At 48.6% G+C, this 25,175-nt stretch overlaps 1 long non-coding RNA gene and 1 pseudogene across 1 annotated transcript; one reads left to right on the top strand and one right to left on the bottom strand.

The window, feature by feature from the left end:
- The window catches only part of LOC123766160 (ATP-dependent RNA helicase Ddx1-like), a 43,984-nt pseudogene extending 23,525 nt beyond the window's left edge, over positions 1 to 20,459 (top strand).
- Positions 18,772 to 21,843, bottom strand: LOC123766331 (uncharacterized). Its single transcript, XR_011230019.1, has 4 exons — positions 21,688 to 21,843; positions 20,947 to 21,027; positions 20,061 to 20,242; positions 18,772 to 19,254 (listed from the first exon to the last, which is right to left on the bottom strand). It is a non-coding gene; the product is annotated as an uncharacterized lncRNA (long non-coding RNA).
- Between the last annotated feature and the right edge of the window lie 3,332 nt (positions 21,844 to 25,175).

Raw genomic sequence — 25,175 nt, 5'->3', positions numbered from 1 at the left:
TACCGGCCAAAAATAGCGTGTTTTTCGCCGCTACCGGCCAAAAACCATGCGATTTTCGCAGCTGGCGGGCAAAAATCGCGATTTTCGCCGCTACGGGCCAAAAATAGCGCGATTTTCGCCGCTAGCGGCCAAAAACCGTGCGATTTTCGCCGCTAGCGGCCAAAAACCGTGCGATTTTCGCCGCTAGCGGCCAAAAATTGGGCGATTTTCGCCGCTACCGGCCAAAAAAAGCGCGATTTTCGCCGCTAGCGGTCGAAAACCGCGCGATTTTCGCCGCTAGTGGCCAAAAATCGGGCGATTTTTGCCGCTCACGGCCGAAAACCGCGCTATTTTGCGCAAAAACCATGCGATTTTCGCAGCTGGCGGGCAAAAATCGTGATTTTCGCCGCTACCGGCCAAAAATAGCGTGATTTTCGCCGCTACCAGCCAAAAATCGCGCGATTTTCGCCGCTAGTGGCCAAAAATCGGGCGATTTTTGCCGCTAACAGCCGAAAACCACGCTATTTTGCACAAAAACCATGCGATTTTTGCAGCTGGCGGGCAAAAATCGCGATTTTCGCCGCTACCGGCCAAAAATAGCGTGATTTTCGCCGCTACCGGCCAAAAATCGCGTGATTTTCGCCGCTAGCGGCCAAAAACCATGCGATTTTCGCAGCTGGCGGGCAAAAATCACGATTTTCGCCGCTACCGGCCAAAAATAGCGCGATTTTCGCCGCTAGCGGCCAAAAACCGTGCGATTTTCGCCGGTAGCGGCCCAAAATTGCGCGATTTTTGCCGCTACCGGCCAAAAACCATGCGATTTTTGCAGCTGGCGGGCAAAAATAGCGCTATTTTCGCCGCTACCGGCCAAAAACCGCGCGATTTTCGCCGCTACCGGCCAAAAACCATGCGATTTTCGCAGCTGGCGGGCAAAAATAGCGCGATTTTTGCCGCTACCGGCCAAAAACCGCGCGACTTTTGCCGCTAGCGACAAATAACCATGCGATTTTTGCAGCTGGCGGGCAAAAATCACGATTTTCGCCGCTACCGGCCAAAAATAGCGCGATTTTCGCCGCTAGCGACCGAAATCCGTGCGATTTTCGCCGCTAGTGGCCAAAAATTGGGCGATTTTTACCGCTAACGGCCGAAAACCGCGCTATTTTGCGCAAAAACCATGCGATTTTCGCAGCTGGCGGGCAAAAATCGCGATTTTCGCCGCTACCGGCCAAAAATAGCGTGACTTTCGCCGCTACCGGCCAAAAATCGCGCGATTCTCGCCGCTAGCGGCCAAAAACTATGCGATTTTCGCAGCTGGCTGGCAAAAATCGCGATTTTCGCCGCTACCGGCGATAAATAACGCGATTTTCGCCGCTAGCGGCCGAAAACCGTGCGATTTTCGCCGCTAGTGGCCAAAAATCGGGCGATTTTTGCCGCTAACGGCCGAAAACCACGCTATTTTGCGCAAAAACCATGCGATTTTTGCAGCTGGCGGGCAAAAATCGCAATTTTCGCCGCTACCGGCCAAAAATAGCGTGATTTTCGCCGCTACCGGCCCAAAATCGCGCGATTTTCGCCGCTACCGGCCAAAAACCACGCGATTTTCGCAGCTAGCGGGCAAAAATCGCGATTTTCGCCGCTACGGGCCAAAAATAGCGCGATTTTCGCCGCTAGCGGCCAAAAACCGTGCGATTTTCGCCGCTAGCGGCCAAAAACCGTGCGATTTTCGCCGCTAGCGGCCAAAAATTGGGCGATTTTCGCCGCTACCGGCCAAAAAAAGCGCGATTTTCGCCGCTAGCGGCCGAAAACCGTGCGATTTTCGCCGCTAGTGGCCAAAAATCGGGCGATTTTTGCCGCTCACGGCCGAAAACCGCGCTATTTTGCGCAAAAAACATGCGATTTTCGCAGCTGGCGGGCAAAAATCGTGATTTTCGCCGCTACCGGCCAAAAATAGGTTGATTTTCGCCGCTACCAGCCAAAAATCGCGCGATTTTCACCGCTAGTGGCCAAAAATCGGGCGATTTTTGCCGCTAACGGCCGAAAACCACGCTATTTTGCACAAAAACCATACGATTTTTGCAGCTGGCGGGCAAAAATCGCGATTTTCGCCGCTACCGGCCAAAAATAGCGTGATTTTCGCCGCTACCGGCCAAAAATCGCGTGATTTTCGCCGCTAGCGGCCAAAAACCATGCGATTTTCGCAGCTGGCGGGCAAAAATAGCGCGATTTTCGCCGCTACCGGCCAAAAACCGTGCGATTTTCGCCGCTAGCGGCCAAAAATTGCGCGATTTTTGCCGCTACCGGCCAAAAACCATGCGATTTTTGCAGCTGGCGGGCAAAAATAGCGCTATTTTCGCCGCTACCGGCCAAAAACCTCGCGATTTTCGCCGCTACCGGCCAAAAACCATGCAATTTTCGCCGCTAGCGGCCGAAAACCGTGCGATTTTCGCCGTTAGCGGCCAAAAACTATGCGATTTTCGCAGCTGGCGGGCAAAAATCGCGATTTTCGCCGCTACCGGCCAAAAATAGCGAGATTTTTCCCGCTACCGGCCGAAAACAATGCGATTTTCGCAGCTGGCGGGCAAAAATCGCGATTTTCGCCGCTACCGGCCAAAAATAGCGCGATTTTCGCCGCTACCCGCCAAAAACTGCGCGATTTTCGTCGCTAGCGGCCAAAAACCATGCGATTTTCGCCGCTACCGGCCAAAAATAGCGTAATTTTCGCCGCTAGCGGCCGAAAACCGTGCGATTTTCGCCGTTAGTGGCCAAAAATTGGGCGATTTTTGCCGCTAACGGCCGAAAACCGCGCTATTTTGCGCAAAAACCATGCGATTTTCGCAGCTGGCGGGTAAAAATCGCGATTTTCGCCGCTACCGGCCAAAAATAGCGTGATTTTCGCCGCTACCGGCCAAAAATCGCGCGATTTTCGCCGCTACCGGCCAAAAACCATGCGATTTTCGCAGCTGGCTGGCAAAAATCGCGATTTTCGCCGCTACCGGCGATAAATAGCGCGATTTTCGCCGCGTGCGGCCAAGAACCGTGCGATTTTCGCCGCTAGCGGCCAAAAATTGCGCGATTTTCGCCTTTAGCGGGCAAAAACCATGCGATTTTCGCCTTTAGCGGGCAAAAACCATGCGATTTTTGCAGTTGGCGGGCAAAAATAGCGCTATTTTCGCCGCTACCGGCCAAAAACTGCGCGATTTTCGCCGCTACCGGCCAAAAATAGCGTGATTTTCGCCGCTACCAGCCAAAAATCGCGCGATTTTCGCCGCTAGTGGCCAAAAATCGGGCGATTTTTGCCGCTAACGGCCGAAAACCACGCTATTTTGCACAAAAACCATGCGATTTTTGCAGCTGGCGGGCAAAAATCGCGATTTTCGCCGCTACCGGCCAAAAATCGCGTGATTTTCGCCGCTAGCGGCCAAAAACCATGCGATTTTCGCAGCTGGCGGGCAAAAATCGCGATTTTCGCCGCTAGCGGCCAAAAACCGTGCGATTTTCGCCGCTAGCGGCCAAAAATTGGGCGATTTTCGCCGCTACCGGCCAAAAAAAGCGCGATTTTCGCCGCTAGCGGTCGAAAACCGCGCGATTTTCGCCGCTAGTGGCCAAAAATCGGGCGATTTTTGCCGCTCACGGCCGAAAACCGCGCTATTTTGCGCAAAAACCATGCGATTTTCGCAGCTGGCGGGCAAAAATCGTGATTTTCGCCGCTACCGGCCAAAAATAGCGTGATTTTCGCCGCTACCAGCCAAAAATCGCGCGATTTTCGCCGCTAGTGGCCAAAAATCGGGCGATTTTTGCCGCTAACAGCCGAAAACCACGCTATTTTGCACAAAAACCATGCGATTTTTGCAGCTGGCGGGCAAAAATCGCGATTTTCGCCGCTACCGGCCAAAAATAGCGTGATTTTCGCCGCTACCGGCCAAAAATCGCGTGATTTTCGCCGCTAGCGGCCAAAAACCATGCGATTTTCGCAGCTGGCGGGCAAAAATCACGATTTTCGCCGCTACCGGCCAAAAATAGCGCGATTTTCGCCGCTAGCGGCCAAAAACCGTGCGATTTTCGCCGGTAGCGGCCCAAAATTGCGCGATTTTTGCCGCTACCGGCCAAAAACCATGCGATTTTTGCAGCTGGCGGGCAAAAATAGCGCTATTTTCGCCGCTACCGGCCAAAAACCGCGCGATTTTCGCCGCTACCGGCCAAAAACCATGCGATTTTCGCAGCTGGCGGGCAAAAATAGCGCGATTTTTGCCGCTACCGGCCAAAAACCGCGCGACTTTTGCCGCTAGCGACAAATAACCATGCGATTTTTGCAGCTGGCGGGCAAAAATCACGATTTTCGCCGCTACCGGCCAAAAATAGCGCGATTTTCGCCGCTAGCGACCGAAATCCGTGCAATTTTCGCCGCTAGTGGCCAAAAATTGGGCGATTTTTACCGCTAACGGCCGAAAACCGCGCTATTTTGCGCAAAAACCATGCGATTTTCGCAGCTGGCGGGCAAAAATCGCGATTTTCGCCACTACCGGCCAAAAATAGCGTGACTTTCGCCGCTACCGGCCAAAAATCGCGCGATTCTCGCCGCTAGCGGCCAAAAACTATGCGATTTTCGCAGCTGGCTGGCAAAAATCGCGATTTTCGCCGCTACCGGCGATAAATAACGCGATTTTCGCCGCTAGCGGCCGAAAACCGTGCGATTTTCGCCGCTAGTGGCCAAAAATCGGGCGATTTTTGCCGCTAACGGCCGAAAACCACGCTATTTTGCGCAAAAACCATGCGATTTTTGCAGCTGGCGGGCAAAAATCGCAATTTTCGCCGCTACCGGCCAAAAATAGCGTGATTTTCGCCGCTACCGGCCCAAAATCGCGCGATTTTCGCCGCTACCGGCCAAAAACCACGCGATTTTCGCAGCTAGCGGGCAAAAATCGCGATTTTCGCCGCTACGGGCCAAAAATAGCGCGATTTTCGCCGCTAGCGGCCAAAAACCGTGCGATTTTCGCCGCTAGCGGCCAAAAACCGTGCGATTTTCGCCGCTAGCGGCCAAAAATCGCGCGATTTTCGCCGCTAGTGGCCAAAAATCGGGCGATTTTTGCCGCTAACAGCCGAAAACCACGCTATTTTGCACAAAAACCATGCGATTTTTGCAGCTGGCGGGCAAAAATCGCGATTTTCGCCGCTACCGGCCAAAAATAGCGTGATTTTCGCCGCTACCGGCCAAAAATCGCGTGATTTTCGCCGCTAGCGGCCAAAAACCATGCGATTTTCGCAGCTGGCGGGCAAAAATCACGATTTTCGCCGCTACCGGCCAAAAATAGCGCGATTTTCGCCGCTAGCGGCCAAAAACCGTGCGATTTTCGCCGGTAGCGGCCCAAAATTGCGCGATTTTTGCCGCTACCGGCCAAAAACCATGCGATTTTTGCAGCTGGCGGGCAAAAATAGCGCTATTTTCGCCGCTACCGGCCAAAAACCGCGCGATTTTCGCCGCTACCGGCCAAAAACCATGCGATTTTCGCAGCTGGCGGGCAAAAATAGCGCGATTTTTGCCGCTACCGGCCAAAAACCGCGCGACTTTTGCCGCTAGCGACAAATAACCATGCGATTTTTGCAGCTGGCGGGCAAAAATCACGATTTTCGCCGCTACCGGCCAAAAATAGCGCGATTTTCGCCGCTAGCGACCGAAATCCGTGCAATTTTCGCCGCTAGTGGCCAAAAATTGGGCGATTTTTACCGCTAACGGCCGAAAACCGCGCTATTTTGCGCAAAAACCATGCGATTTTCGCAGCTGGCGGGCAAAAATCGCGATTTTCGCCGCTACCGGCCAAAAATAGCGTGATTTTCGCCGCTACCGGCCAAAAATCGCGTGATTTTCGCCGCTAGCGGCCAAAAACCATGCGATTTTCGCAGCTGGCGGGCAAAAATCACGATTTTCGCCGCTACCGGCCAAAAATAGCGCGATTTTCGCCGCTAGCGGCCAAAAACCGTGCGATTTTCGCCGGTAGCGGCCCAAAATTGCGCGATTTTTGCCGCTACCGGCCAAAAACCATGCGATTTTTGCAGCTGGCGGGCAAAAATAGCGCTATTTTCGCCGCTAACGGCCAAAAATAGCGTGATTTTCGCCGCTACCGGCCAAAAATCGCGTGATTTTCGCCGCTAGCGGCCAAAAACCATGCGATTTTCGCAGCTGGCGGGCAAAAATAGCGCGATTTTCGCCGCTACCGGCCGAAAACCGTGCGATTTTCGCCGCTAGCGGCCGAAAACAATGCGATTTTCGCAGCTGGCGGGCAAAAATCACGATTTTCGCCGCTACCGGCCAAAAATAGCGCGATTTTCGCCGCTAGAGGCCAACAACCGTGCAATTTTCGCCGCTAGCGGCCAAAAATTGCGCGATTTTTGCCGCTACCGGCCAAAAACCATGCGATTTTTGCAGCTGGCGGGCAAAAATAGCGCTATTTTCGCCGCTACCGGCCAAAAACCGCGCGATTTTCGCCGCTACCGGCCAAAAACCATGCGATTTTCGCAGCTGGCGGGCAAAAATAGCGCGATTTTTGCCGCTACCGGCCAAAAACCGCGCGACTTTTGCCGCTAGCGACCAAAAACCATGCGAATTTTGCAGCTGGCGGGCAAAAATCACGATTTTCGCCGCTACCGGCCAAAAATAGCGCGATTTTCGCCGCTAGCGACCGAAAACCGTGCGATTTTCGCCGCTAGTGGCCAAAAATTGGGCGATTTTTACCGCTAACGGCCGAAAACCGCGCTATTTTGCGCAAAAACCATGCGATTTTCGCAGCTGGCGGGCAAAAATCGCGATTTTCGCCGCTACCGGCCAAAAATAGCGTGACTTTCGCCGCTACCGGCCAAAAATCGCGCGATTCTCGCCGCTAGCGGCCAAAAACTATGCAATTTTCGCAGCTGGCTGGCAAAAATCGCGATTTTCGCCGCTACCGGCGATAAATAACGCGATTTTCGCCGCTAGCGGCCGAAAACCGTGCGATTTTCGCCGCTAGTGGCCAAAAATCGGGCGATTTTTGCCGCTAACGGCCGAAAACCACGCTATTTTGCGCAAAAACCATGCGATTTTTGCAGCTGGCGGGCAAAAATCGCAATTTTCGCCGCTACCGGCCAAAAATAGCGTGATTTTCGCCGCTACCGGCCAAAAATCGCGCGATTTTCGCCGCTACCGGCCAAAAACCACGCGATTTTCGCAGCTGGCGGGCAAAAATCGCGATTTTCGCCGCTACGGGCCAAAAATAGCGCGATTTTCGCCGCTAGCGGCCAAAAACCGTGCGATTTTCGCCGCTAGCGGCCAAAAACCACGCGATTTTCGCAGCTGGCGGGCAAAAATCGCGATTTTCGCCGCTACGGGCCAAAAATAGCGCGATTTTCGCCGCTAGCGGCCAAAAACCGTGCGATTTTCGCCGCTAGCGGCCAAAAACCGTGCGATTTTCGCCGCTAGCGGCCAAAAACCGTGCGATTTTCGCCGCTAGCGGCCAAAAATTGGGCGATTTTTGCTGCTACCGGCCAAAAAAAGCGCGATTTTCGCCGCTAGCGGCCGAAAACCGTGCGATTTTCGCCGCTAGTGGCCAAAAATCGGGCGATTTTTGCCGCTCACGGCCGAAAACCGCGCTATTTTGCGCAAAAAACATGCGATTTTCGCAGCTGGCGGGCAAAAATCGTGATTTTCGCCGCTAGCAGCCAAAAATAGCGTGATTTTCGCCGCTACCAGCCAAAAATCGCGCGATTTTCGCCGGTAGTGGCCAAAAATCGGGCGATTTTTGCCGCTAACGGCCGAAAACCACGCTATTTTGCGCAAAAACCATGCGATTTTTGCAGCTGGCGGGCAAAAATCGCGATTTTCGCCGCATCCGGCCAAAAATAGCGTGTTTTTCGCCGCTACCGGCCAAAAATCGCGCGATTTTCGCCGCTACCGGCCAAAAACCATGCGATTTTCGCAGCTGGCGGGCAAAAATCGCGATTTTCGCCGCTACGGGCCAAAAAAACGCGATTTTCGCCGCTAGCGGTTGAAAACCGTGCGATTTTCCCCGCTAGTGGCCAAAAATCGGGCGATTTTTGCCGTTCACGGCCGAAAACCGCGCTATTTTGCGCAAAAACCATGTGATTTTAGCAGCTGGCGGGCAAAAATCGTGATTTTCGCCGCTACCGGCCAAAAATAGCGTGATTTTCGCCGCTACCAGCCAAAAATCGCGCGATTTTCGCCGCTAGTGGCCAAAAATCGGGCGATTTTTGCCGCTAACGGCCGAAAACCACGCTATTTTGCACAAAAACCATGCGATTTTTGCAGCTGGCGGGCAAAAATCGCGATTTTCGCCGCCACCGGCCAAAAATCGCGTGATTTTCGCCGCTAGCGGCCAAAAACCATGCGATTTTCGCAGCTGGCGGGCAAAAATCACGATTTTCGCCGCTACCGGCCAAAAATAGCGCGATTTTCGCCACTAGAGGCCAACAACCGTGCGATTTTCGCCGCTAGCGGCCAAAAATTGCGCGATTTTTGCCGCTACCGGCCAAAAACCATGCGATTTTTGCAGCTGGCGGGCAAAAATAGCGCTATTTTCGCCGCTACCGGCCAAAAACCGCGCGATTTTCGCCGCTACCGGCCAAAAACCATGCGATTTTCGCAGCTGGCGGGCAAAAATAGCGCGATTTTTGCCGCTACCGGCCAAAAACCGCGCGACTTTTGCCGCTAGCGACCAAAAACCATGCGATTTTTGCAGCTGGCGGGCAAAAATCACGATTTTCGCCGCTACCGGCCAAAAATAGCGCGATTTTCGCCGCTAGCGACCGAAAACCGTGCGATTTTCGCCGCTAGTGGCCAAAAATTGGGCGATTTTTACCGCTAACGGCCGAAAACCGCGCTATTTTGCGCAAAAACCATGCGATTTTCGCAGCTGGCGGGCAAAAATCGCGATTTTCGCCGCTACCGGCCAAAAATAGCGTGACTTTCGCCGCTACCGGCCAAAAATCGCGCGAATCTCGCCGCTAGCGGCCAAAAACTATGCAATTTTCGCAGCTGGCTGGCAAAAATCGCGATTTTCGCCGCTACCGGCGATAAATAACGCGATTTTCGCCGCTAGCGGCCGAAAACCGTGCGATTTTCGCCGCTAGTGGCCAAAAATCGGGCGATTTTTGCCGCTAACGGCCGAAAACCGCGCTATTTTGCGCAAAAAACATGCGATTTTCACAGCTGGCGGGCAAAAATCGCGATTTTCGCCGCTACCGGCCAATAATAGCGCGATTTTTCCCGCTACCGGCCGAAAACAATGCGATTTTCGCAGCTGGCGGGCAAAAATCGCGATTTTCGCCGCTACTGGCCAAAAATAGTGCAATTTTCGGCGCTAGCGGCCAAAAACCGTGCGATTTTCGCCGTTAGCGGCTAAAAATCGGGCGATTTTTCCCGCCAACGGCCGAAAACAGCGCTATTTTCGACGCTAGCGGCCAAAAACCGTGCGATTTTCGCCGTTAGCGGCTGAAAATCGGGCGATTTTCGCCGCTACCGGCCAAAAACTGTGCGATTTTTGCCGCTAGCGGCCAAAAACCATGCGATTTTCGCAGCTGGCGGGCAAAAATCGCGATTTTCGCCGCATCCGGCCAAAAATAGCGTGTTTTTCGCCGCTACCGGCCAAAAACCATGCGATTTTCGCAGCTGGCGGGCAAAAATCGCGATTTTCGCCGCTACTGGCCAAAAATAGCGCGATTTTCGCCGCTAGCGGCCGAAAACCGTGCGATTTTCGCCGGTAGTGGCCAAAAATCGGGCGATTTTTGCCGGTAACGGCCGAAAACCACGCTATTTTGCGCAAAAACCATGCGATTTTCGCCGCACATGGCCAAAAATAGCGTGTTTTTCGCCGCTACCGGCCAAAAACCATGCGATTTTCGCAGCTGGCGGGCAAAAATCGCGATTTTCGCCGCTACGGGCCAAAAATAGCGCGATTTTCGCCGCTACCAGCCAAAAAAAGCGCGATTTTCGCCGCTAGCGGTCGAAAACCATGCGATTTTCGCCGCTAGTGGCCAAAAATCGGGTTATTTTTGCCGCTCACGGCCGAAAACCGCGCTATTTTGCGCAAAAACCATGTGATTTTAGCAGCTGGCGGGCAAAAATCGTGATTTTCGCCGCTACCGGCCAAAAATAGCGTGATTTTCGCCGCTACCAGCCAAAAATCGCGCGATTTTAGCCGCTAGTGGCCAAAAATCGGGCGATTTTTGCCGCTAACGGCCGAAAACCACGCTATTTTGCACAAAAACCATGCGATTTTTGCAGCTGGCGGGCAAAAATCGCGATTTTCGCCGCTACCGGCCAAAAATAGCGTGATTTTCGCCGCTACCGGCCAAAAATCGCGTGATTTTCGCCGCTAGCGGCCAAAAACCATGCGATTTTCGCAGCTGGCGCGCAAAAATAGCGCGATTTTCGCCGCTACCGGCCAAAAACCGTGCGATTTTCGCCGCTAGCGGCCAAAAATTGCGCGATTTTTGCCGCTACCGGCCAAAAACCATGCGATTTTTGCAGCTGGCGGGCAAAAATAGCGCTATTTTCGCCGCTACCGGCCAAAAACCTCGCGATTTTCGCCGCTACCGGCCAAAAACCATGCGATTTTCGCAGCTGGCGGGCAAAAATAGCGCGATTTTTGCCGCTACCGGCCCCAAACCGCGCGACTTTTGCCGCTAGCGACCAAAAACCATGCGATTTTTGCACCTGGCAGGCAAAAATCGCGATTTTCGCCGCTACCGGCCAAAAATAGCGCGATTTTCGCCGCTACCGGCCAAAAACTGCGCGATTTTCGCCGCTACCGGCCAAAAATAGCGTGATTTTCGCCGCTACCGGCCAAAAATCGCGCGATTTTCGCCGCTAGCGGCCAAAAACCATGCGATTTTCGCCGCTAGCGGCCAAAAATTGCGCGATTTTCGCCTTTAGCGGGCAAAAACCATGCGATTTTTGCAGTTGGCGGGCAAAAATAGCGCTATTTTCGCCGCTACCGGCCAAAAACTGCGCGATTTTCGCCGCTAGCGGCCAAAAACTATGCGATTTTCGCAGCTGGCGGGCAAAAATCGCGATTTTCGCCGCTACCGGCCAAAAATAGCGCGATTTTTCCCGCTATCGGCCGAAAACAATGCGATTTTCGCAGCTGGCGGGCAAAAATCGCGATTTTCGTCGCTACTGGCCAAAAATAGTGCGATTTTCGGCGCTAGCGGCCAAAAACCGTGCGATTTTCGCCGTTAGCGGCTAAAAATCGGGCGATTTTTGCCGCTAACGGCCGAAACCGCGCTATTTTCGACGCTAGCGGCCAAAAACCGTGCGATTTTCGCCGTTAGCGGCTAAAAATCGGGCGATTTTCGCCGCTACCGGCCAAAAACTGTGCGATTTTCGCCGCTAGCGGCCAAAAACCATGCGATTTTCGCAGCTGGCGGGCAAAAATCGCGATTTTCGCCGCTACCGGCCAAAAATAGCGTGATTTTCGCCGCTACCGGCTAAAAATCGCGCGATTTTCGCCGCTAGCGGCCAAAAACCATGCGATTTTCGCAGCTGGCGGGCAAAAATCGCGATTTTCGCCGCTACCGGCGATAAATAGCGCGATTTTCGCCGCTACCGGCGATAAATAGCGCGATTTTCGCCGCTACCGGCCAAAAACCGTGCGATTTTCGCTGCTAGCGGCCAAAAATTGCGCGATTTTCGCCGCTACCGGCCAAAAACCATGCGATTTTTGCAGCTGGCGGCAAAAATAGCGCTATTTTCGCCGCTACCGGCCAAAAACCGCGCGATTTTCGCCGCTAGCGGCCAAAAACCATGCGATTTTCGCAGCTGGCGGGCAAAAATAGTGCGATTTTTGCCGCTACCGGTCAAAAACCGCGCGACTTTTGCCGCTAGCGGCCAAAAACCATGTGATTTTTGCAGCTGGCGGGCAAAAATAGCGCTATTTTCGCCGCTACCGGCCAGAAACCGCGCGATTTTCGCCGCTAGCGGCCAAAAACCATGCGATTTTCGCAGCTGGCGGGCAAAAATCGCGATTTTCGCCACTACTGGCCAAAAATAGCGCGATTTTCGCCGCTAGCGGCCGAAAACCGTGCGATTTTCGCAGCTAGTGGCCAAAAATCGGGCGATTTTTGCCGCTAACGGCCGAAAACCACGCTATTTTGCGCAAAAACCATGCGATTTTTGCAGCTGGCGTGCAAAAACCGCGATTTTCGCCGCTACCGGCCAAAAATAGTGTGATTTTCGCCGCTACCGGCCAAAAATCGCGCGATTTTCGCCGCTAACGGGCAAAAACCATGCGATTTTTGCAGCTGGCGGGCAAAAATAGCTCTATTTTCGCCGTTACCGGCCAAAAACCGCGCGATTTTCGCCGCTAGCGGCCAAAAACTATGCGATTTTCGCAGCTCGCGGGCAAAAATCGCGATTTTCGCCGCTACCGGCCAAAAATAGTGCGATTTTCGCCAATAGCTGCCAAAAACCATGCGATTTTCGCCGCTAGCGGCCAAAAATCGGGCGACTTTTGCCGCTAACGGCCGAAATCGGGCGATTTTTGCCGCTAACGGCCGAAAACCGCGCTATTTTGCGCAAAAACCATGCGATTTTCGCAGCTGGCGGGCAAAAATCGCGATATTTGCCGCTACCGGCCAAAAATAGCGCAATTTTCGCCGCTAGCGGCCAAAAACCGTGCGATTTTCGCCGCTAGCGGAAAAAAATTGCGCGATTTTCGCCGCTGCCGGCCAAAAACCATGCGATTTTTGCACCTGGCGGGCAAAAATAGCGCTATTTTCGCCGCTACCGACCAAAAACCGCGCGGTTTTCGCCGCTAGCGGCCAAAAACCATGCGATTTTCGCAGCTGGCGAGCAAAAATAGAGCGACTTTTGCCGCTAGCGGCCAAAAGCCATGCGATTTTTGCAGCTGGCGGGCAAAAATAGCGCTATTTTCGCCCCTACCGGCCAAAAATCGCACGGTTTTAGCCGCTAGCGGCCAAAAACCATGCGATTTTCGCAGCTGGCGGGCAAAAATCGCGATTTTCGCCGCTACTGGCCGAAAATAGCGCGATTTTCGCCGCTAGCGGCCGAAAACCGTGCGATTTTCGCCGCTAGTGGCCAAAAATCGGGCGATTTTTGCCGCTAACGGCCGAAAAACACGCTATTTTGCGCAAAAACCATGCGATTTTTGCAGCTGGCGGGCAAAAATCGCGATTTTCCCCGCTACCGGCCAAAAATCGCGCGATTTTCGCCTCTAGCGGCCAAAAACCATGCGATTTTCGCAGCTGGCGGGCAAAAATCATGATTTTCGCCGCTACCGGGCAAAAATAGCGCAATTTTCGCCGATAGAGGCCAAAAACCGTGCGATTTTCGCCGCTAGCGGCAAAAAATTGCGCGATTTTCGCCGCTAGCGGCCAAAAACCATGCGATTTTTGCAGCTGGCGGGCAAAAATAGCGCTATTTTCGCCGCTACCGGCCAAAAACCGCGCGATTTTCGCCGCTACCGGCCAAAAACTATGCGATTTTCGCAGCTGGCGGGCAAAAATAGCGCGATTTTCGCCATTAGCGGCCAAAAACCGTGCCATTTTCGCCGCTAGCGGCCAAAAATCGGGCGATTTTTGGCGCTAACCGCGCTATTTTGCGCAAAAACCATGCGATTTTTCGCAGCTGGCGGGCAAAAATCGCGATTTTCGCCGCTACCGGCCAAAAATAGCGCGATTTTCGCCTCTACAGGCCAAAAACTGCGCGATTTTCGCCGCTAGCGGCCAAAAACCATGCGATTTTTGCAGCTGGCGGGCAAAAATCGCGATTTTCGCCGCTACCGGCCAAAAATAGCGCGATTTTCGCCGCTAGAGGCCGAAAACCGTGCGATTTTCGCCGCTAGTGGCCAAAAATCCGGCGATTTTGGCCGCTAACGGCCGAAAACCGCGCTATTTTGTGCAAAAACCATGCGATTTTCACAGCTGGCGGCCAAAATCGCGCGATTTTCGCCGCTTGCGACCAAAAACTGCGCGATTTTCGCCGCTAGCGGCCAAAAACTATGCGATTTTCGCAGCTGGCGGGCAAAAATCGCGATTTTCGCCGCTACCGGCCAAAAATAGCGCGATTTTCACCAATAGCGGCCAAAAACCGTGCGATTTTCGCCGTTAGCGGCTAAAAATCGGGCGATTTTAGCCGCTAACGGCCGAAAACCGCGCTATTTTCAAAGCTATCGGCCAGAAACCATGCGATTTTTGCAGCTGGCGGGCAAAAATCGCGATTTTCGCCGCTACCGGCCAAAAATCGCGCGATTTTCGCCGCTAGCGGCCAAAAACCATGCGATTTTCGCCGCTAGCGGCCAAAAATTGCGCGATTTTCGCCTTTAGCGGGCAAAAACCATGCGATTTTTGCAGTTGGCGGGCAAAAATAGCGCTATTTTCGCCGCTACCGGCCAAAAACTGCGCGATTTTCGCCGCTAGCGGCCAAAAACTATGCGATTTTCGCAGCTGGCGGGCAAAAATCGCGATTTTCGCCGCTACCGGCCAAAAATAGCGCGATTTTTCCCGCTATCGGCCGAAAACAATGCGATTTTCGCAGCTGGCGGGCAAAAATCGCGATTTTCGTCGCTACTGGCCAAAAATAGTGCGATTTTCGGCGCTAGCGGCCAAAAACCGTGCGATTTTCGCCGTTAGCGGCTAAAAATCGGGCGATTTTTGCCGCTAACGGCCGAAACCGCGCTATTTTCGACGCTAGCGGCCAAAAACCGTGCGATTTTCGCCGTTAGCGGCTAAAAATCGGGCGATTTTCGCCGCTACCGGCCAAAAACTGTGCGATTTTCGCCGCTAGCGGCCAAAAACCATGCGATTTTCGCAGCTGGCGGGCAAAAATCGCGATTTTCGCCGCTACCGGCCAAAAATAGCGTGATTTTCGCCGCTACCGGCTAAAAATCGCGCGATTTTCGCCGCTAGCGGCCAAAAACCATGCGATTTTCGCAGCTGGCGGGCAAAAATCGCGATTTTCGCCGCTACCGGCGATAAATAGCGCGATTTTCGCCGCTACCGGCCAAAAACCGTGCGATTTTCGCTGCTAGCGGCCAAAAATTGCGCGATTTTCGCCGCTACCGGCCAAAAACCATGCGATTTTTGCAGCTGGCGGCAAAAATAGCGCTATTTTCGCCGCTACCGGCCAAAAACCGCGCGATTTTCGCCGCTAGCGGCCAAAAACCATGCGATTTTCGCAGCTGGCGGGCAAAAATAGTGCGATTTTTGCCGCTACCGGCCAAAAACCGCGCGACTTTTGCCGCTAGCGGCCAAAAACCATGTGATTTTTGCAGCTGGCGGGCAAAAATAGCGCTATTTTCGCCGCTACCGGCCAGAAACCGCGCGATTTTCGCCGCTAGCGGCCAAAAACCATGCGATTTTCGCAGCTGGCGGGCAAAAAATCGCGATTTTCGCCACTACTGGCCAAAAATAGCGCGATTTTCGCCGCTAGCGGCCGAAAACCGTGCGATTTTCGCAGCTAGTGGCCAAAAATCGGGCGATTTTTGCCGCTAACGGCCGAAAACCACGCTATTTTGCGCAAAAACCATGCGATTTTTGCAGCTGGCGTGCAAAAACCGCGATTTTCGCCGCTACCGGCCAAAAATAGTGTGATTTTCGCCGCTACCGGCCAAAAATCGCGCGATTTTCGCCGCTAACGGGCAAAAACCATGCGATTTTTGCAGCTGGCGGGCAAAAATAGCTCTATTTTCGCCGTTACCGGCCAAAAACCGCGCGATTTTCGCCGCTAGCGGCCAAAAACTATGCGATTTTCGCAGCTCGCGGGCAAAAATCGCGATTTTCGCCGCTACCGGCCAAAAATAGTGCGATTTTCGCCAATAGCTGCCAAAAACCATGCGATTTTCGCCGCTAGCGGCCAAAAATCGGGCGACTTTTGCCGCTAACGGCCGAAATCGGGCGATTTTTGCCGCTAACGGCCGAAAACCGCGCTATTTTGCGCAAAAACCATGCGATTTTCGCAGCTGGCGGGCAAAAATCGCGATATTTGCCGCTACCGGCCAAAAATAGCGCAATTTTCGCCGCTAGCGGCCAAAAACCGTGCGATTTTCGCCGCTAGCGGAAAAAAATTGCGCGATTTTCGCCGCTGCCGGCCAAAAACCATGCGATTTTTGCACCTGGCGGGCAAAAATAGCGCTATTTTCGCCGCTACCGACCAAAAACCGCGCGGTTTTCGCCGCTAGCGGCCAAAAACCATGCGATTTTCGCAGCTGGCGAGCAAAAATAGAGCGACTTTTGCCGCTAGCGGCCAAAAGCCATGCGATTTTTGCAGCTGGCGGGCAAAAATAGCGCTATTTTCGCCCCTACCGGCCAAAAATCGCACGGTTTTAGCCGCTAGCGGCCAAAAACCATGCGATTTTCGCAGCTGGCGGGCAAAAATCGCGATTTTCGCCGCTACTGGCCGAAAATAGCGCGATTTTCGCCGCTAGCGGCCGAAAACCGTGCGATTTTCGCCGCTAGTGGCCAAAAATCGGGCGATTTTTGCCGCTAACGGCCGAAAAACACGCTATTTTGCGCAAAAACCATGCGATTTTTGCAGCTGGCGGGCAAAAATCGCGATTTTCCCCGCTACCGGCCAAAAATCGCGCGATTTTCGCCTCTAGCGGCCAAAAACCATGCGATTTTCGCAGCTGGCGGGCAAAAATCATGATTTTCGCCGCTACCGGGCAAAAATAGCGCAATTTTCGCCGATAGAGGCCAAAAACCGTGCGATTTTCGCCGCTAGCGGCAAAAAATTGCGCGATTTTCGCCGCTAGCGGCCAAAAACCATGCGATTTTTGCAGCTGGCGGGCAAAAATAGCGCTATTTTCGCCGCTACCGGCCAAAAACCGCGCGATTTTCGCCGCTACCGGCCAAAAACTATGCGATTTTCGCAGCTGGCGGGCAAAAATAGCGCGATTTTCGCCATTAGCGGCCAAAAACCGTGCCATTTTCGCCGCTAGCGGCCAAAAATCGGGCGATTTTTGGCGCTAACCGCGCTATTTTGCGCAAAAACCATGCGATTTTTCGCAGCTGGCGGGCAAAAATCGCGATTTTCGCCGCTACCGGCCAAAAATAGCGCGATTTTCGCCTCTACAGGCCAAAAACTGCGCGATTTTCGCCGCTAGCGGCCAAAAACCATGCGATTTTTGCAGCTGGCGGGCAAAAATCGCGATTTTCGCCGCTACCGGCCAAAAATAGCGCGATTTTCGCCGCTAGAGGCCGAAAACCGTGCGATTTTCGCCGCTAGTGGCCAAAAATCCGGCGATTTTGGCCGCTAACGGCCGAAAACCGCGCTATTTTGTGCAAAAACCATGCGATTTTCACAGCTGGCGGCCAAAATCGCGCGATTTTCGCCGCTTGCGACCAAAAACTGCGCGATTTTCGCCGCTAGCGGCCAAAAACTATGCGATTTTCGCAGCTGGCGGGCAAAAATCGCGATTTTCGCCGCTACCGGCCAAAAATAGCGCGATTTTCACCAATAGCGGCCAAAAACCGTGCGATTTTCGCCGTTAGCGGCTAAAAATCGGGCGATTTTAGCCGCTAACGGCCGAAAACCGCGCTATTTTCAAAGCTATCGGCCAGAAACCATGCGATTTTTGCAGCTGGCGGGCAAAAATCGCGATTTTCGCCGCTACCGGCCAAAAATAGAGCGATTTTCGCCGCTAGCGGCCGAATACCGTGCGATTTTCGCCGCTAGTGGCCAAAAATCGGGAGATTTTTGCCGCTAACGGCCGAAAACCGCGCTATTTTGCGCAAAATCCATGCGATTTTCGCAGCTAGTGGGCAAAAATCGCGATTTTCGCCGCTACCGGCAAAAAATAGCGTGATTTTCGCCGCTACCGGCTAAAAATCGCGCGATTTTTAGCGAAAGTAGCCCAATTTTGGGCTAAAAAGTAGCGAAATTTTGGGCTAAAAGTAGCGAAAGTAGCCCAATTTTGGGCTAAAAAGTAGCGAAATTTTGGGCTAAAAGTAGGGAAATTTTGGGCTAAAAGTAGCGAAATTTTGGGCTATAAAGTAGCGAAATTTTGGGCTAAAAGTAGCCCAATTTGGGGCTAAAAAGTAGCGAAATTTTAGGCTAAAAGTAGCCCAATTTTGGGCTAAAAAGTAGCGAAATTTTGGGCTAAAAGTAGCCCAATTTTGGGCTAAAAGTAGCCCAATTTTGGGCTTAAAAGTAGCGGAATTTTGGGCTAAAAGTAGCGAAATTTTGGGCTAAAAAGTAGCGAAATTTTGGGCTAAAAAGTAGCGAAATTTTGGGCTAAAAGTAGCCCAATTTTGGCCTAAAAATAGCGAAATTTTGGGCTAAAAAGTAGCGAAATTTTGGGCTAAAAAGTAGCCCAATTTTGGGCTAAAAGTAGCGAAAGTAGCCCAATTTTGGGCTAAAAAGTAGCGAAATTTTGGGCTAAAAGTAGCGAAAGTAGCCCAATTTTGGGCTAAAAAGTAGCGAAATTTTGGGCTAAAAGTAGCGAAAGTAGCCCAATTTTGGGCTAAAAAGTAGCGAAAGTAGGTTACGTTAGGTTTTCCAAAATTTCTTGTGAATTTTGTGCTATCTTCGTATATAGTGAAATGTCGTCGCTCGTGTTGTGTCGTCGTCTGTTTATTTTTCCAAAAATTTAGTGTTTTGATGCAAATTTGTGAATTTTGTTTTATCTTCGTCGTATGTAGTGAAATGTCGTCGCTTGTGTTGTCGTTTGTCGTGTTATGTCTGCAACCCTCGGGAACAACCATTTTAACATTAACCACGAAGTGTTACTGTCAAACTTTTACATCAAGAGGACGAAAGCCATTTGGGACATGCAGTTCACACACTTCATATCCAATATGAACACTTTATTAAACCTTTCAAATTCTAGCCACTTTACGTCACAAACGCTGGGCCTAGACAATGTTACAACAATAAAAATGGTATTGTAGGAATAACAGCATAGCCAGCTGTTAAAGAATACACAAACAGCTGTAAACATTAACGTCTATAATTTAGGGATATTTATTCCAATACGAATAACATTTATCGAACCCACATTGTTAATGTAGGAAACTAGCCGAATAATAGGCATAATGCCATACACCAGATATTAAACAGAGGGAACAGATTCTATAGTTGTAAGAACAGTTTCAAAGTATTCTATACACAGATTTAGAATTTTATTAAACAGGGAACAGATTCTATAGTTGTAAGAACAGTTTCAAAGTATTCTATACACAGATTTAGAATTTCCACTTTGCAACTTTCTTCCCAATTTTTCAATCTATGCTTCACCGGCCTTCCTACTGCTACAGCCATTTTCTATACTGCGTCTAAAGAAAAAATGTTCGCATTAATTTCAATATTCACGTTTCTCTACTTCTTACCCTTTCAACACTCAAGCTAGAGTAACCACACTAACACGCCAAACTATTTCCTACTGCAAACTATTCTCTAACCATTCTACCACAATCTACGATGTTCTGAAAGTTATCGTTAGTACAGTCATATTTCCTCCCTTAACATTACTTTTACACGTTTTCACTTTAATAAAATGGCCCGTCAACAATATTTTATCCAATACCAAATTTATACCATTTGACATTAAAACTACTAACACTTACCGTTATAGTCAACTGAAGAATATGTACGTTCCTTCATTCTTCCTCACATTTACACTAATCAGTAAGAAACTAGTATTCTTGCAAACTACGTTCAATAATTCTAGTGGCAAAGTCTAGTGGTGTAGAAGCAACACCTTCCAGTTTGTCATCCCCCCCCCCCCCCCCCCCGTGTTAACTATCCATACTGCCCAAGACTATTTTCCACTTATCACTATTAGGTCCTCGCAACTACGTCATGAACACTATACCGTTCATCCTTTACACAATGATCCCGGAATCATGCTGCTTCACAGCTTATCTGATTTCCCCACTAGACTAGTCTTTACTCCAATTTCTATATTTTAACTAGTATTTTTACTTCCTCCTAAACCCATGTCTCATAACTAGGAGAAGTAAACTAGTTAATACCAAATGTTCCTAATGTCCCACAGACGCTCTTTCTATAATTCTAATGAATATCTTTTCCACACTTTCCTGCTAATTATAAATATTAACTGAACGTTTTAACAACTTGCCTTTTCTTTCAGATATTCCAGCAACGTTGACAGTCGCCCCGTGTTCAACACCGTCCAACCACCTCTGTCGAGACTTGCAGCTACGTCACGCCAGAACCAGTTGCGTTCCCCGTCTGACTAGACCTCCGTTCATTTTAAGTTATTTCTTAAGCGTGAAGACTCTGCCATTGTCAAGCCGGATCCTAGAAATACAACATCAAGTTAATTTATACCATTACAATGTTTCATAAAATCAAATAAATTTATGAAAACAGACAAGGTTATTTTTGTTCAACCAAAATTATAATTTCTCTAACATTGTATCTCTTGTCTTTGTAATCTTTTGGATATATAGGGCACAAACACTAAGATACAAATTTTAGTACTAAACCTCTCGCAATAAATTTAACCACCAAATTCTTGGTTTGTTTAATATATACATTCGTCCTAATAGCTTTTAAGTTACCATTCCAAACATTACCACGCATACTAGTGATTACCGATACCATGACTGATGAGCATTACGACCCCACAAGACGTGGCATGCCTACTAGTAGCCCGTAAATTAGCGACATGTCAACACTTTACTACTTACAAAATTGACTCGCGGAAGACCCTGTAATCCGTGACACGCAAATGTCCATGTTTACTAATTACGGCCCCACTGAATATAAACTTTACTGAAAGCTTTACATACAATTTTCGCACTACTGAAGAAACCACAAACTAGGAAAATTGCCCAAGTAGTGGGGGGTGGGGGTGGGGGGGGAAGGGCCGAGATTTAATACAATACCAAAATAATTCTCAGTTACGTTCTACCTTACCACAATATTAGAACCAGAAAAATATTTTACTCGCTGCAGTGGACACTACAGATAAGACAAAAATTCAAACCTGCATAACTCACCAGATACCCGGTCGTAACCGAAGTAATTCGGATAAAATTTGTTCCGTGAAGATAGATTACACTACAGAAATCCACACCCGCCTGTTAAATAAAAAAGTGGGTTTAATACCATCAAGTTTAAAAATCAGTAAGTCATCGAAGCAGCCTAGTTGTGTGAAAACTCCCTCAGACCACGAAATCATGAGTGCTATGAACAGTTAAGCCACAATAGATACCCATAAACTGCCTCTAACTACCACTACCGACGCTACGCCACAGGAATAAGCTGTACATTGTCTTACAGTACCTACAAGCCATTTAAAAATTTTAAATTACAGCCGGCTCTAAAAAAATTTTAGCTACAAATCCCAAAATTCAGCAGTAATTTTTATCCTTTACTCATTACTCTTTATAATTATTGCATCTTAAACGGGCCACGTACTTACCCCTTACGTACTGCCCAGATATTTAGATTATTTTCGCTCTAATACAGATTTAAAAAAAAAAAAATTGTGGACCAGCCACTTAATGCTGAACGGCTAAATCTTAAACGAAGCTAATTATTAATACTATTGTTAGGATACGTCAACTAGGTTTCCCTGTAAATAACTTTTACCAATTCTTTCACACGCCACCCACATCACCGTCCCTATAAAGTCACATAAAAAGAGCCAACAACCAGGTCACACTATAATTAAATATCGACACCTAACACCGTACACGAGTTAATATATTGAGTAATAAAGTCCATGGTTACCTTACCTGATGACCGACGTAGCTGCAATAGAAGCAAGAAGCAGGACACCGCCCAAGGAACTACCTCTGCTGGCTGTCAGCCCAAGACTGAGGCGGCGGCGGCCGTCCGCTCCTGACCATCGTGCCCAACAGCGTCATTGGTGACGTCACAATGCTTAACGACCATCCTGATGCTGCGCTAGTTTACGCTCCAATGTTTTACATTCCGTTAGTTACTTTAATCAATATATTATAATTGAATATAATAAGTAATATACTGATTTACTTTAATCAGTATATTATCAATCAAAACAGCGGATAAAAGCATTCGAGATTCATAAATAATGGATTCAGGAACTCGTCCCGTGGTCTACACACAGCCTATAGTAATTTTACACTTTTGTGAACTAGTTATGGACCTAGTAATTGACCTCAAATTTGTGATCATTACACGGATGTTATAACAGTACAGTAGGTAAAGTTATGGTAGTACAAGGCTATTTATTATCTGCATGGATAATAGTTTTTGCAACTTATTAACATATATTTTAGTAAGACACTTATTTTTGTTAAATTCCACAGAAGGGGTTTACCAATAGCAGTTTCCTCTTGGGTGCTTACAGGGAAACTTATCTATGTCCTCGGTTCCCTGGAAACACAAACCGAAACTGTCTCTATTTTCCGCTTGTTACAACTTGTAATAAAGTTGTTACATTTTGGCTTAACGTGTTTATGACGTATTAGAACGTTGTTACAACTTGCTATATTGGTTGTTATAACTGGTTAGGAGGAGTTAAAACTTGTTCGAACGTTGTACCAACGTCGTAATTTCGGTGTGTGTTTGGTGGGTTATAACCAGGTGACAGTAAAAATAACGTTTCCAAAAAGCAGTAGTGTTCTTACTATTTTCATGTCCTTACACTTTTTCTGTATATTTATCCCATGTTTCAATGCAGCAAGTCAATACTTCTCCGATTAGCTCCCATTCCTTACCCCCGTCCCGTCCCAAATCCTTATCCTGACCCCCTTCCCAGTGCTATATAATCGTAATGGCTTCCCCTTCCCCTATATGATACTAAGCAGATCCTCATTCATTATTGAACAGTCTCCTCCAAACTAACCATAACAGCTCTATATACACGTGCCTAACGGTGAGTTCAACGGGTCTTGTCAATACATAATCTCACCCAGAGCCGTTTCCCACAGCCGGTTACAATATATTTTATACAAAATGATGTATGCATGATTTCATTCACAAGCACGCTAATTATCAAAACAAAATGCTCAACCAGTATGGCTATACTATCTTGGAAATACAACTTCAAAATGTAAACTACATTGGAAATACAACTATTGTATGTGGGACCAGCTTTGCTATTATATATATATATGCGTGTCCAAAAGATAAAAAATGGCAACTATTTGGTAGAGATGCAATTGAACAAACCAAGAAAACCTATTTGCATTTCTAGAAAAGGTGGATGACAAAATCACAGGTCTTCAATAGCTGTTTTATTTATAATAGAAAAAGATTATACTAGATACTGCCATAAAATATGCTGTTAAACTGTAAAATATTTGTGGATGATAAAAACAACTGGTATATAATGAGAAATTATTTTTCGCAGGTCTTAACAATAAATTACTTAGGCCCAACAATTTCGCCATTTTAATACTATATTAGCAATGTCAGACTGATTATTTTTAATAGTAACACAAGAAAAGATGCCAGTATTTTTGATTGGCACTGTGTGTTAAGATGAAATTTCCTTAGATAAGAATATTCCTTAACAATTTAGAGAGACTTGCAATTTTGGTTCTTATAAAATATGCTGAAATTTGGTTCAGAAACTAATTAAAGTCTTAAGTGCTCTTCGTCAGTCCTAATCAAGGCTAATATACTTTGAATACAGTAACAATGCAAGCCATAATTTCAACATTGTCAGAGGCTGTCATAAGGTGCAGATGTTTACTGGGAAAAACTGTAAAACAGATAATATATAAAAACATGTATATACATTATGTCCAAACCTATGTACAGTGTTTTATATTCATAAATATCTTGAAATTTATGCTATTTTGGTCACTCGTAATATTCTCTTATTCTGCCTTTCACAAATTAGTGTGATAAATTTGAAATCATAATCTACAATATGTATTTGTTATTGACCTATAAACCTTTGCTAACAATTTATAAAGGAATCTGGAAAACACCTTATAATTAACGATAATAATAATAATAATACTGTAGTCTTAACAATATAAACTAAAATAACAAACCAATAGTCAAACACATGGCATTAGAACATCTTATAAACTAGCGTTATTCCCCATCTGGTGTGATTCTTCAGTAACTTTCTGAACTAATGAATGTTCAATTGCAAATAATTATCCAAAGAAGGCACCAAGCCGGGGAGACAAATGTAGCACCATCAGAGGTGCAAGATGTTCACAAGGCGCAAATATCACCAAGGATGCCAATACGAGAAAAAAAGCATGTAAGGTGAGCGATATCAAGATACCCGATTCATCAATGATTCTATCAAGAAACAAGTGACCGCGAGAGACAGTCGGGAAGGAAGACACACGCACATCTTGGAAATTAGGATATTCAACAAGGATAAGCACAACCGTAAGACGGACAGTGCACTTCGGACATTGTTCAATTGCAACATTTAGCTCCGTTATGTACGTGAACAAATATCAGTAGCAGACTCTATGAATTGTAAATACCTGCGAGTTAATAAACTCTTGTGGGTTGCATAATAGTGGGGAAGAGGAAGGTCTGTCGTTTGCCTAGCAAAACCTCGATACCTTCAACAGGCTGCCTCTCAACCGCTCACAAGACCTTCCCCCCTTTACAGTAGTGGGGGGGGAAGTCTTTTGGCAAATTACTGCCATCCTGTCCTCATCGAGGCCACGAGAGATAGTAGCCTCATATAAATTCAGGTAAAAATGAAGGCACCTGGGAAGAGCCAGGCATTTGAAATCATGACTCCACAAGAGTATCGAGATACATTTCTAGAGATTACTAACAAAGAAAAATATCTCCAAGATTTTTATGAGGTAGAGACACTGAGTCACAGTGAAGAAACTAATACTTTTGTGGCTATACATTGAGACAGGTTATCTCAGCTCTGGTGTGCCAGGGCTGCTGGTATATATACGGTAAATGCAAAGTGTAGGCAATTAGTAAAAGGAAAATTCCAAGGGAACTAAAAAGGGCCAAGTCTCTATCTGTTGCTTAAAGCCACCAATCATGTGTTTGGATGGTGTGAATGTCTACCATAAATAGTCCTAATGTTCAGATGTTCAAGTGCCTCGAGGTACATGAACATCTGTCACACCCAGCTTAGTAACTCTACACTACTTCAAACTCCCAACAACTTCACCTACACCTGAAAGAGAAACTACAAAAATCCATCAAGTCAAATACCATTGTTTACCTGTTTCTTATTGTAGATGGGGATGGGGGGGGGGGGGAGGGGAAAGGAACTTCACACAGTAACCAAGAC

This window comes from Procambarus clarkii, chromosome 30 (genome assembly GCF_040958095.1).
Source record: "Procambarus clarkii isolate CNS0578487 chromosome 30, FALCON_Pclarkii_2.0, whole genome shotgun sequence".
Lineage (NCBI taxonomy): Eukaryota > Metazoa > Arthropoda > Malacostraca > Decapoda > Cambaridae > Procambarus > Procambarus clarkii.
The sequence above is the reverse complement of the archived record's forward strand: the minus strand, read 5'-3'. Positions and strand labels throughout refer to the sequence as shown.